This window comes from Pipistrellus kuhlii, unplaced genomic scaffold (assembly GCF_014108245.1).
Source record: "Pipistrellus kuhlii isolate mPipKuh1 unplaced genomic scaffold, mPipKuh1.p scaffold_m20_p_7, whole genome shotgun sequence".
Lineage (NCBI taxonomy): Eukaryota > Metazoa > Chordata > Mammalia > Chiroptera > Vespertilionidae > Pipistrellus > Pipistrellus kuhlii.
Genome location: NW_023425573.1, coordinates 58,321,121 through 58,332,765, shown reverse-complemented (window position 1 = coordinate 58,332,765; position 11,645 = coordinate 58,321,121). Strand labels below are relative to the sequence as shown.

The following is an 11,645-nucleotide window of genomic DNA, read 5'->3' as shown; positions in this document are numbered from 1 at the left end:
GAAAAAGAATATCCTCAGGTGAGGATTAACAACAATAAAAAATAATAAAATACAATAAAAATAAAGAGTTGCTTGAGGAGGCATCACAATTATAGTATCATTCCTAGTATATTATCATTAGCATTAAGTTTTGAAGTTTGGATTTGGAAATAGAAAATGAAAATCCAAGGTAATTAACTTTAGTAACTAATGTACATATACATTTGTATATAAAGAACAAGATTGATGATACCCTGTTCTCAGCCCAGCTTCAGTTCTCAAACTAAGGAGGCTAAATTTTTTAGCTTCTGGGAGGGAGGTGAAGGTGTAGTTGGAGGGGCTGGCCAATTCAGACAAGGAGCAGCAGGTAACTCAGCCTCAGTGTTCTCCTACCTAAATCCTCTTGATTTGACATAGAAATATAATAAATTAACTGGAAGCCTAATGGAATTACCAACATTTTCCGGTAAGTTCCAATAAGCCATAGGACGAAGTCTCCTCTACTAATATTTAAATTGAATCTGACAAGTACCACCAGGTGGCGCCACATTTCAGTTGAGAGGCCAATGGATTTGAACCTGATCCATATTCAACTTGCACAAGATCACCTTAATAATGACATTAAGCATTCTATAATATTTTAAATAATTGGATTTTGAGATTCCTCTTAGTGCATTTTACTGTATATGCTACAAACAATACATAAATTCTAGGGTTCCATAAGTTTTATATCTGCCTAGTGCATATCATTTGGAGGCAAAGGATTTTTACCTAATCTAGGGATCTGCATGGCTACCAATGTGCTCTGGAAATCTCCTGAGGACGTACTCATTACGGAACATAAATTAACCTGCTTGGGTCCACAACCTTCCAACCAAGAAAAAAGAATTAAACAAACAAACAAATACATGCCACCTCATTTTAAAAAAATACAAATGAAAAGATAAGATAGTGAAGATCTAAAAGAATATGAGAACCTGGAAGACATTTGCTAATATTTAAGAAACAGCAAGGAGGGATTCCAATTCCTATATGAAAACCTGATTTACTAATAAACCATCATCTCACAGATTACAACTGCACTGTCTAGGTAAAATATTGAGATCTGAAAATAAAGGAAAGCAGGGAGATTTTAAGGATACCCATAATGTGAAGGAAGTTACCTGGTAAGTTTTCTATGTGGCTGGGCTTGATAATGAGGGAAGTTCCAATGACAAAACTCGATTAGAGTGACTTTTATGGTTCTGGCTATAAATGCAGGAAAAGAACTGTGGCAGCCAGGATGAAGTTTCAAAAAAGAGAGAACATGATCTAAAAGGAAACAAGGAACTAAAAACTTCTGTGTCCAAAATCCTGCCCATGTGTCTGGTGCATCTTTGAAATATGCATTCATGGGGTAGACTAAGATCAGTATAGACTAAACTTGAAAGACAGCAAGGGAAATGAAGATCTTATATGATATTTTATATTTTTAGTTTTTTGTAGAGTGGCCCTTTGGGTTGTCACGACAGAAAAGATGTTGTGAAATACTGCATCAAATGCTTCTACTTGGATACGTTCAGGGACCGCTACAAAGAAAATAATGAAAGTACCCCTTCTCAGTGACTTGCTGTGTCCAAACCTGAGAGGTACTGAGGACTAGTTAGAAAAGTAAATAATGCTAGCAAAGCATTTTACATTATAACTTTATTGATGCACAGATATTGTAAAAAGGGCATTTCTTTTACTATATGAATAATTTAAGTTTGATGATTTTAGGATGGAAGATTTCTTTTTCTTTTCTTTTTTTGCTTAAGTTTTAACAAACACCTCTGCCCTGTATAAATGTATAACTTCTTGCATTGCAGACAAATGCAATTTTGGAGGTTAAATTTGGAGTATATTCTAATGGTACACCTGCAATAGCAAAAACAAACAAACAAACAAAAAAATTCTGAAATAGCTATCTTAATTAAGGAAGTTGTACCATAATGTGAAGCAGCACAATAGCTTCTTCATGGAAAATGCTATGTTAGGGCGATGAGGGGTCAGAGGCTGCGTAGAGTCCTGGGCAACCACTTGTGCTGCCGTGAACTTGGCTGAGGTGTAGTTTCTGGCAGAGAAGGAGCTGGTGACCATTATCCCAAACTTCAGTCTGGAAATATCTACCTGCTGGGTCGGAGGTAAGGGGCTCTTTAACCCTGGCTTTCAAGTGCAAGTGCCTCTCAGGTTGGTGATTAACCTGAAACAAAGACAGCAGTGTCCTTTGCTTCCTCCAGAGTGGATGGATGGGCAAAAGTTGGGGAAGATTAGGGATCATGGAAGAATGAAGAAAATTTTACTCCTATGCATAACTCTGACTAACCAAACTCCTATTAAATAATGTTTCAGACAACATCCCCAAAGCAGATCAAGGATGTGTGGGACACTCCCATGGCAAACACGAGGTGTCTGCCCGCAGCTTTGTGAGGCAGCAGGAGGCACATGCCAATCTGGATAACTTGACCTTGGTGGAGGTCCACACTAGGGGGCCTTTCCTCACACAAACTCTCAATCACATGTACACGCTCTGCACACACCTGCAATGTCTGACTGTGCCCCGGCTCAGGACTTTGATTTGCAGAGGCCTGTGTCTGCTGGCAGGAGGCTTGCAGGGTGGTGTGTGAGTGCTCAGGGTAGAGGTGCTCATAGGTTCGATTTTTGAGGACCATTTTTGAAGAGCAGAAAAGCATGTACTGAAGCAAGGAGTGGATTCATAGCATGGTTGTAATTAGGTTGCACTTAGTCCTCAAGATATTCTTTATTTTCACATCTATCACTAGAAGCTATGTAACTGTCCTTTTATGGGATGGGAGTGGGGGGAAGGGAGAGGCATTCAGCAAATAAGCAAGCCTCCCTCGCAGAGTCTCAGGGCTCCCACGGAACTGTTATGTGAGGGTGAGTGTTCAGTGATCTTGGTGTTGCTTTGAAAAGATAAACATACAAGTGGTGATGTGGCCCTAGAGCTTCTTCTTTTTTGTCTTTATTGATAGGATCTCTTGGGCTAATCTTAGAATCTAGAAATTGCTCACACAGAAACTAACTTGTTGAAAATCCTATCTTGATTATTTATTTTAGACAATGGATTAAATCACGATTAAATAGGAAAAAATAAAATGTTATGTTAAAAAAATAAAGTCATTTGTACTAACTGAAATGCTTAGTGAAATAGTAAAATTATAAATAGTATAAAGAAGAACGGGTTAAATTTGACATTATTTTTTATCAAGCAATAATGTAGAAAGTGATTATAAGTAACACTGTAGGCTGAGCTACAAGGGTATTGATATTAAAGTCTATCAAGAATGCTTGCACTAAGAAAAGATGTTGTGATGTTTTTGTCAGGTAAGAAACCAGTTTGATTCCAACTGTGAACTACATGTGAACAAAACAGCTGCATTTGCTTATTGGCCTGATATATGTATTTTAGTAACTCTATTGCTTGTGCAAGAATGATGCAACATTTATTCCAATGGTAGAAAAAGTTAAAAATGAGCAACAAAAGTGAGAAATTGGAGACTTTCAATAGTTTGCAAAGACAGGTTCCAAAAGTTAACTGTTTTTAAAGAGGTAGATTCTGATTCTGTTATAATACATCTGCCAAATTTGTCATAGAACACCTTATAAATTTTGTTGTATACTCTGAGTTTTTCCCATCCAAAGAAGATCTATTCCTATGAAATTCATGGTTTCAGAATCCATTTATTTCACTAAACAATAATATAAACTAACCAAAACTCTACAGCATAAATTATTAGAATTGCTACTGGTGAAGGATTGAAGACACTTTTGAACACATAACATAACTTCTTTCACTTTTAATAAACATGAAAGTGAATATCCTTAGCTTGCTAAAATAGCTTTTAAAATCTCCTTTTCCTCAGAAGGAAGGCCAAAAGGCACATGAAAACATGCTCAAAGTCACTAATTATACGAGAGATGCAAATCAAAACAACAATGCGGTACCATCTCACACCTGTCAGAATGGCCAACATCAACAAATCGACAAACGACAAGTGTTGGTGAGGTTGCGGAGAAAAAGGAACCCTCGTGCACTGCTGGTGGGAATGCAGACTGGTGCAACCACTGTGGAGAACAGTGTGGAGTTTCCTCAAAAAACTGAAAATGGAACTCCCATTTGACCCAGTAATCCCACTCCTAGGAATATATCCCAAGAAACTAGAAACACCAATCAGAAAGGATATATGCACCCCTATGTTCATAGCAGCACAATCTACAATAGCCAGAATTTGGAAACAGCCTAGGTGCCCGTCAGCAGATGATTGGATCCAAAAACTATGGTACATCTACACAATGGAATACTATGCTGCCATAAAGAAGAAGGAATTCTCATCATTTGCAGCAACCTGGATGGAATTGGAGAACATCATGCTGAGTAAAATAAGCCAATCAATGAAAGAGAAACACCACATGACCTCACTCATTTGTGGATAATAAAGAGCATTATAAACTGATGAACCAAAAGATAGATATAGAGACAGTAAAGCAACAAGCAGATTGTCAAATTACAGCGGGGAGGGGAGGAGGATCTGGGGGAGATAATAGATCAACCGAAGGACTTGTATACATGCATATAAGTACAACCAATGGACATAAAACTATGGGGAGGGAGGGGATATGGGGGAGGGAGGGAGGGGGGCAAAAAAAATCATTAAAATATGTAAAAAAAATAAATAAATAAATTAAAAAATAAATAAAAAAATAAAAAAAAAATAAAAAAAAAAATAAAATCTCCTTTTCCTGGAGTTTCTCTGGAAAGGGAAGCTTAGAAAAAGTGGTTTCTCTACTCTGCGTACTACTAAAAACAAAGCAGAAACCATTTAGCTATGAATAATGCCCTATATGTATCATTGCCATCAATCCAAGCTATTTTAAAGAAGTCAATAAGCAAGAAATGAACTCATTTGTAACATTAAGAACTTTAAATATTTGTGGAATCAGTGTTCATTCAGTTTACCTGTTATCATCTAACATGAGAGAATTGACATTTTATTCCCAAGAGTTATCCAACAGTTATGGAGTTGTGCTTCCCAATATATCACCTCCTATGTGTGCACTTAATAAACAATATATATGGTTTTATAATTTTTCTATGTGATATCTCTTCTGATAATATTAATTATAAATTCACTTATTGCTCTTGAATAATAAAACCTTTAAAAGAAGAATTTAAACACTGTTTTCAAAATGCTATCCTAAATAGCTGGAGTAATTAGTAAAATTTGGAAATTGATAAAATGAAATATCTAAATAAAAACAATTTAATTTAAACAGTGAAAAATGCCAGCATAAATAGTCAATGTCATGCAATAAATTATCAACAAGAATAAAAACACTGTGTAATTATGACTTCAAGTACAGGAAAGAAAATAAAAGAAGAAAGATTCTAATTCACATATTGAAAAGTGACTTTGAAAGAGAATTGAAGTAATTGTGTTCTACTAGAGAAGCAGAGAGATATCTGTTTTATCAGCTTGAGGTAATGAGCAGGGCATAGCGCTTCCACTCTTCCCTGTCTTTCTCACTTTGAATCTGAGATGTGTATTCTTTTTTGTTCCTAGTTATTCCATAAACTGGAGATAAAGACTTTGTCCTCGGGGAGTGAGGCCTTAGTTTTACAACCTAGCCTACAACTGTATGATTCCTAAGGTACATTATTTTATTAATACCTACATCAGGAGCAAAGCTGACATTTTTGTCTCCATCTGCTTGGCTCCTTTGCCCATCTAACTTTGTACAGAAATCTGGAAATTCACAATGCCTACCTTGAAAGGCAGTTTTGCAAGTCAGAAGCTGAAAATTTGAGGGGAGATAACCGTTTTCAAGAAAATAAGAACTTATTATTTGTCTTATATATAGTTCTCTCTCTCTCTCTCTCTCTCTCTCTCTCTCTCTCTCTCTCTCTCTTCTAGCATAGCACTTATATGTCTATATATCATTTAATATTCTAATATAAGATTCTAGTCTTTGAATCAAGGGATGATATAAATACTTTTTTAATTGATGAGAGATGAGAGAGAGAGAGAGAGAGAGAGAGAGAGAGAGAGATTAATTCATTGTTCCACTTATTTAGGCATTCATTGGTTGATTCTTGTATATTCACTGAATAGAGGTCAAACCTGTAACCTTGGACTATCAGGGGGACACTCTAACCAACTGTGCTACCCCAACAAGGGCCCATAAATACTTTTTTTTTTAATCAATCTTTATTATTCATATTATTACGAAGGTTCCTCATTTCTTCCCCTCTCCACCAGGTTCCCACCCCACCCTCTGCCTCCTCCCCATTGTCCTCATCCATAGGTGCACAGTTTATGTTCAGTCTCTTCCGCATCCACCACTCCCCCTTTCCCCTAGAACTGTCAGTCCACTCCCCTCTGGTATCTCCGACTCTACTACAATCAACAGCTAATATTGTTCATCAGGTTGTTGTTGTTGTTGTTTTTTAATTAATAAACTTTTACACTTCTAAGAATAAATTTTAAAATCTACTAATTTTAAACCTTGTTTTTTCTGCCCCGGGAATTGAGAAGCAAACTTGTTTACATGTAAACTTGCCCTTAGGCTATCAAAAGGTGTAGCCATTCAAATGAACACATTGTTTAAAGATAGCTGCTGGTTAGAATTGGATTACCTGTTCTGGATGGGAAGGTCTTGTCCTCCCTTTTCTCCATTAAAATTAAGGTGTTAGCTTTAAAACCTCTTTTTGGCAAGAGACCTTAAACTTTCAGAACTTTAAATTTTTCAAATAGTAAATCAGTTACTTAGCATTTTCTCAAATCAACAATACCTCCACATGCCCAAGGATACACTTCATACAAAAGACATTTCCAAATAGATCAACCAACCTCATCCAGACCCCACACAAGGCACTCACAGATCAACACCCCAACACTATAATTACTCAACACGTCCAGATCTAAGCCTTCATCACTTGATTCAGCAGACCCTCAAGTTTCCCCAAAAGTTTCCAGCCATGTCTGAGAGGCAGCCCTGGGGCGTGGGCAGGCGAGGAGCAGGCTGTTCCGGGCCTGGCTACTCGGGGCCTGGCCTCTGTTGCTCTGGTTCACTCCACAACCAGCTGCTCCGTGTCTGGCCACTGCTGCTCCCGGCCTGGCTGCTGCTCCAGGCCTGGCTGCTCCTGACCAGGCTGTTCTGGGCTTGATTGCTGCTGCTCTGGGCCTGGTCGCTCCCGACCTGGCTGTTCTGGGCTTGGTTGCTGCTGTTCTGGGCCCGGCTGTTCCAGGCTTGGGCCACTCCGGGCTTGGATGCTGCGGGCTTGGATGCTTCAGGCTTGGCTGCTGCTGCTCTGGGCCCGGATGCCACTGCCTTGGGCCTGGCCACTCTGGGCCTGGCAGCTGCCACTCCAACATTCTGTCCTTTATTTATTTATTTGTTTGTTTATTTATTTAATTATTTTATTATTATTTTTTTAATGCATTTATGTTGCAATGTTGGCTGCTGAGTTGAGTTCTGTCTTAGTCTTCGATTTTTCAAGATCTTCTTTGTATTCTTTCTTTAGTAATTTTACTGTCTTTTGCTATAACTTGATTTCTTCACATTGAAAACTTTTTCGGTTTCTGCCTCCTCGTCCTGGAAGCTCAGCAGGTTGGCCTGTGGAACCCCTTTGTTCTCCGTTGCCTCCTATGTGGCTTCAGCCTGTTGCCGGGATCAGCGCCACCCAGGAAGCAGCCCCAGGCCTTGGCTACATGGCCCATGATCAGCAGTCGAAGGCCCAGGGGCACCCTCCCCCTGGGACCCCCCCCCACCGTCTCCCGGCTCCTTGCCAGTGCCCTGCTGGCTGGTGTCAGGCAGCGGCTCCTGCTCCTCATCGCATTCCTCCCAGTCTGGAGTTTTTTTTCTCCTTCCCACTAGGGGAGTCTAGCATCAGAGTCAACAGACTGTCCTCTGTGAGCAATGTGCCCAACTCCAGGGGCTCTGCCCCTCGTTGCTCCCCTGGGACTCCGCCTCACAGCCCTGTCTCCCTCTGTTTGAGCCTGGGTCCCCAGGGTCTGGCCTAGAACTGGGGTTCAGAGCAGTTGGAACTGGGGTCCAGCATGGCCAGAGTTCTTGTTTCCTTCCCACCAGGGCAATCCAGCATCAGAGTCAACATTTCGTCCTCTGCATGCAATGTGCACAACTCAGGGGGCTCCACTTTTCGCCACTGCCCTGGGATTCCGCCTCACAGCCCAGTCTCCCCCTGCCTGAGCCTGGGTCCCCAGAGTCTGGCCCAGAACTGGGGCTCAGCACTGCCAGTTCTGGGGTTCAGCCCAGTACAGGGCTTTTATTTCCTTCCTGGTAGGGAATGCCTGGCAGGCACCCAGCCTTCTCCTCCTCTCCGCAGCATGTCTCTGTACCTAAGGCTTTTTTAGCTCCTCTGATTTTCCTTCTGGTTTTCTCTTTCCTTCTTGTTGTAGAATTTTCAGACAGTTGACTACCTGTAGCTCTGGGCAATGTCCATTTTATATTTTAGTTGTATTCCATTGAAATTGTTGTGTGCGGCTGCGGTTAGGTGTTTACTTGTGCAACCATCTTGGATCCTTCCTAAATGTAAAACTCATAAATACTTTTGATAACACTCTCATCCATATTTTATTATCAGAAACAATATCATGTTTTGTAATTCATCCTGTTGTGAAATACACTATTCTGTTACTCTGATGACCCAAATATTCTTGTTACAAAGAAACTTGTCTATATTACCTATTATTACAGAAATGGTCATAAGAGAGAAAAAATGTTGCTACCTTTGTAACTACTTTAGAACAGTCCTTTAAATACAGACTTTTCATACTCTGCTCCATTCATAGGAGTTCTTGTCACCTTGCCTCATATGCAACACAAAGGCTTAAAGATATTCCCTCTGGTTAAAAAAAAAAAAAATTCTAACAGTTTTCTAGAGCACACAGGATTAATCACACATAATAATTAGGTAAAGTGATGACAAACTTATTATAAAAGAATATATACACCATTAAACAAACAGTGGCAGAAACTCTAGGAAGGAGAAAAATAAGCATTAATTGGTGATGATAAAGGGTAGGGGGAAAAAACACCCAAAATATAAATTCTCATTTTCACTATTAAGTATTTTGGGTCTAAGGATATCAATGTTCTAGTTCCTCGGTGTCTGTGCTGACCCCTCTTGGTAATGAATCACCTGCAGAAAAACACGTGGCCTTGAAGTTGCCTATTAACCTGGCACACAGAGCTGATTAATAAGGAGCTTGTCTTTCATTTTAAATTTTATGCTTTTAAACACTTCTTGATGCTAAAGGAGTCAAGTGAGAGTACAATCCAGGGGAGGAATTTTACAACAAAAAATAGAAATAGATGAATAGAACATTTTAATTATTTGCTTCTGTTTCTGAAATCTGCTTCCACTGTACCAAAAAAAAGTATGGCAAGAAAGGGATTTCTCTGGTTGATCTATGGGTTATGCTAAAGGAAGCACCGTTCTTACATTTGGCTTTGTTAGTGTAAAGCACCAAAACCAAACCAATGGTGCAAAGAAATTATTGATTTTTCACCAATCCTATTTCTTGGTATATTTTTAATAAGCCCAACAGTCACTTTATAATCTATATATCACTCATAATCATAAAAGGGATTGTCTGTGTATTCCTTTGGTTTCCTTACGTTTTGTTTGAGTGCTGGTAAGTTCACCTCCCAGCACCTCCCATCAAATGAGTAAATGTATTCACACATTACTGGTCTGTCTGTTGCATATTTCTCCAAATTACCAGTAGTTGAATGGGACTTGAAGTGTTATCTCTCTCTGTAGGTCACTGGCATTTCTAGTAGTTAACAGAGATACAGCTGGAAGGTATAGTCATGTCTTACTAATCCTTTTGGCTTGAGAGACAACCTGTGTCCCTGTGTACACTCAGCAACTTCTAGTTCTCTATTCTCTGTGAAAGGATTTTTTTCACGTACATTCTCTGAGAGCTTCAATACCGTATTTTTTAAATAAATTCAAAACATGCCATTTTACACAATACTAAGTGACTCACATTAAAACTTTTAGATACAGACAGAGCTCTGAGATGTGAACCAGAACTTTAGGTTATACTCTCAGGTCTCCTGCTAACTAGCTATATGGTTGGGGACAGGCTAACTATTGACTCTAAGTCTCAGTCTCCCTCCTCATAGAATGATGAAGACATGCAGATAATGCATCTAAGTAATTCAAGTGAGATGCATGGCAAATTGGTTTGGAGATTTGGAAATTATTGGGCCCAATTCCAGCTTAAGTGTGTGCAAACTCCATTTTTTTTTAAAGCAGTCTGAACAAGATACATTTGTTTTAGGTTTAGCTTGGGAGGTCTTAGTTTGCAACTTGTGCTTCTAAGAAGCTTTCTAAGTTCTTTCCAATGCAAGCTCCTTTAATTAAAAAAAAAAAGTCCTTTTATCAATATTCAGAATGCTATAGAACCAAATGCAGACATGTCTTACAGAAGAAAAGAAACAGAGATCAGAAAGATTGTTTCTCTGTTTTCCTTGGCTATGTAGCCTAAATAAAAACTTGTGCTTTTCAAAACTTTATGGTAAATAATATCAGGAACATGAACCATCAATATGGAAGTTCCCATGCTTGGCCAGTGTGGTCAGTGGTTCAGCAGGGAGGTCATGGTTCTTCTAGTCCTGGTTAGGATAAATGTCTGGTTGCTGGCTTGATCCTCTTTGTGATGTGCAGGAGGCTGCTCACTGGCTTTCAAGTGTCAACCTGAGAGGCACTTGCGTGAACAATGATTACTCCTCATCATTGATATTTCTCTCCCTCTCTCTCTCTCTCTCTCTCTCTCTCTCTCTCTCTCTCTCTCTCTCTCTCTCTCTCTCTCTCTCTCCCCTTCTCCCTTCCTCTCTAAAATAAATAAAATATATCTATTTTTTAAATATGGGATTTTCTTATTAGTATACTCAGTAGGCCATTAAAAGAGTGCCACCATATTGGTTGGTGAAGCTCATTATCCATTGCCTTTTTTTTTTTTTTTTTTGCATTGACTTTTTACTCTCGATCTATTTTCTGGGGATCATTTAATGCATGAGGATCAAATAGCTATATTTTAGCTTCTTGTCAAATATTTACATGTCACGGATAGGGCCCCACAGAGGAGTGTGATTACTTGCCAAGAAATATCAAGACTCAAATGCAATTGTTAGTATTTAAAGGTTTTATATTTATATCTGCAAATGCGGAAGATAAACACTGTCAGCTCATAGTAAACTTTATAGGGTATATGTGATTTTCAAAGATGATGATAGTTCTCTAAAGTTTTATATTGTTCAAAACACATGGCATAGTGTAAAATTTTCAGTATGTTCTTTGGGGTTAATAATGCCATGTGTGAAGAACCAAGCAACTGCCTTGCCCTCTAGTCTCTTTGAAATTAATTAGAAACTTCCATTAAAGAGCTTAAAATCTAATGGAGACTTACAAGTGAAGAAAATAAACCTAAACAAAACAAATGCAATCACAGTTGTGAAGGATACAAATTCTGAGTTTCATATTTGTAACCAAGAGGAAAACACAAATAAATTGAATTTGAGAAAAAATAATAAAAACACAGTATGGGAAACACAAGCTACTGTTCTGCAAGATGCTATTTGAGTGATGTTCAGATGAT

The 11,645-nt window shown here is 38.7% G+C and overlaps 1 pseudogene; it reads left to right on the top strand.

Annotated features, from left to right (window-relative positions):
• Positions 1 to 423: 423 nt before the first annotated feature.
• LOC118709726 lies at positions 424 to 2,624 on the top strand (annotated as a pseudogene).
• Positions 2,625 to 11,645: the final 9,021 nt, after the last annotated feature.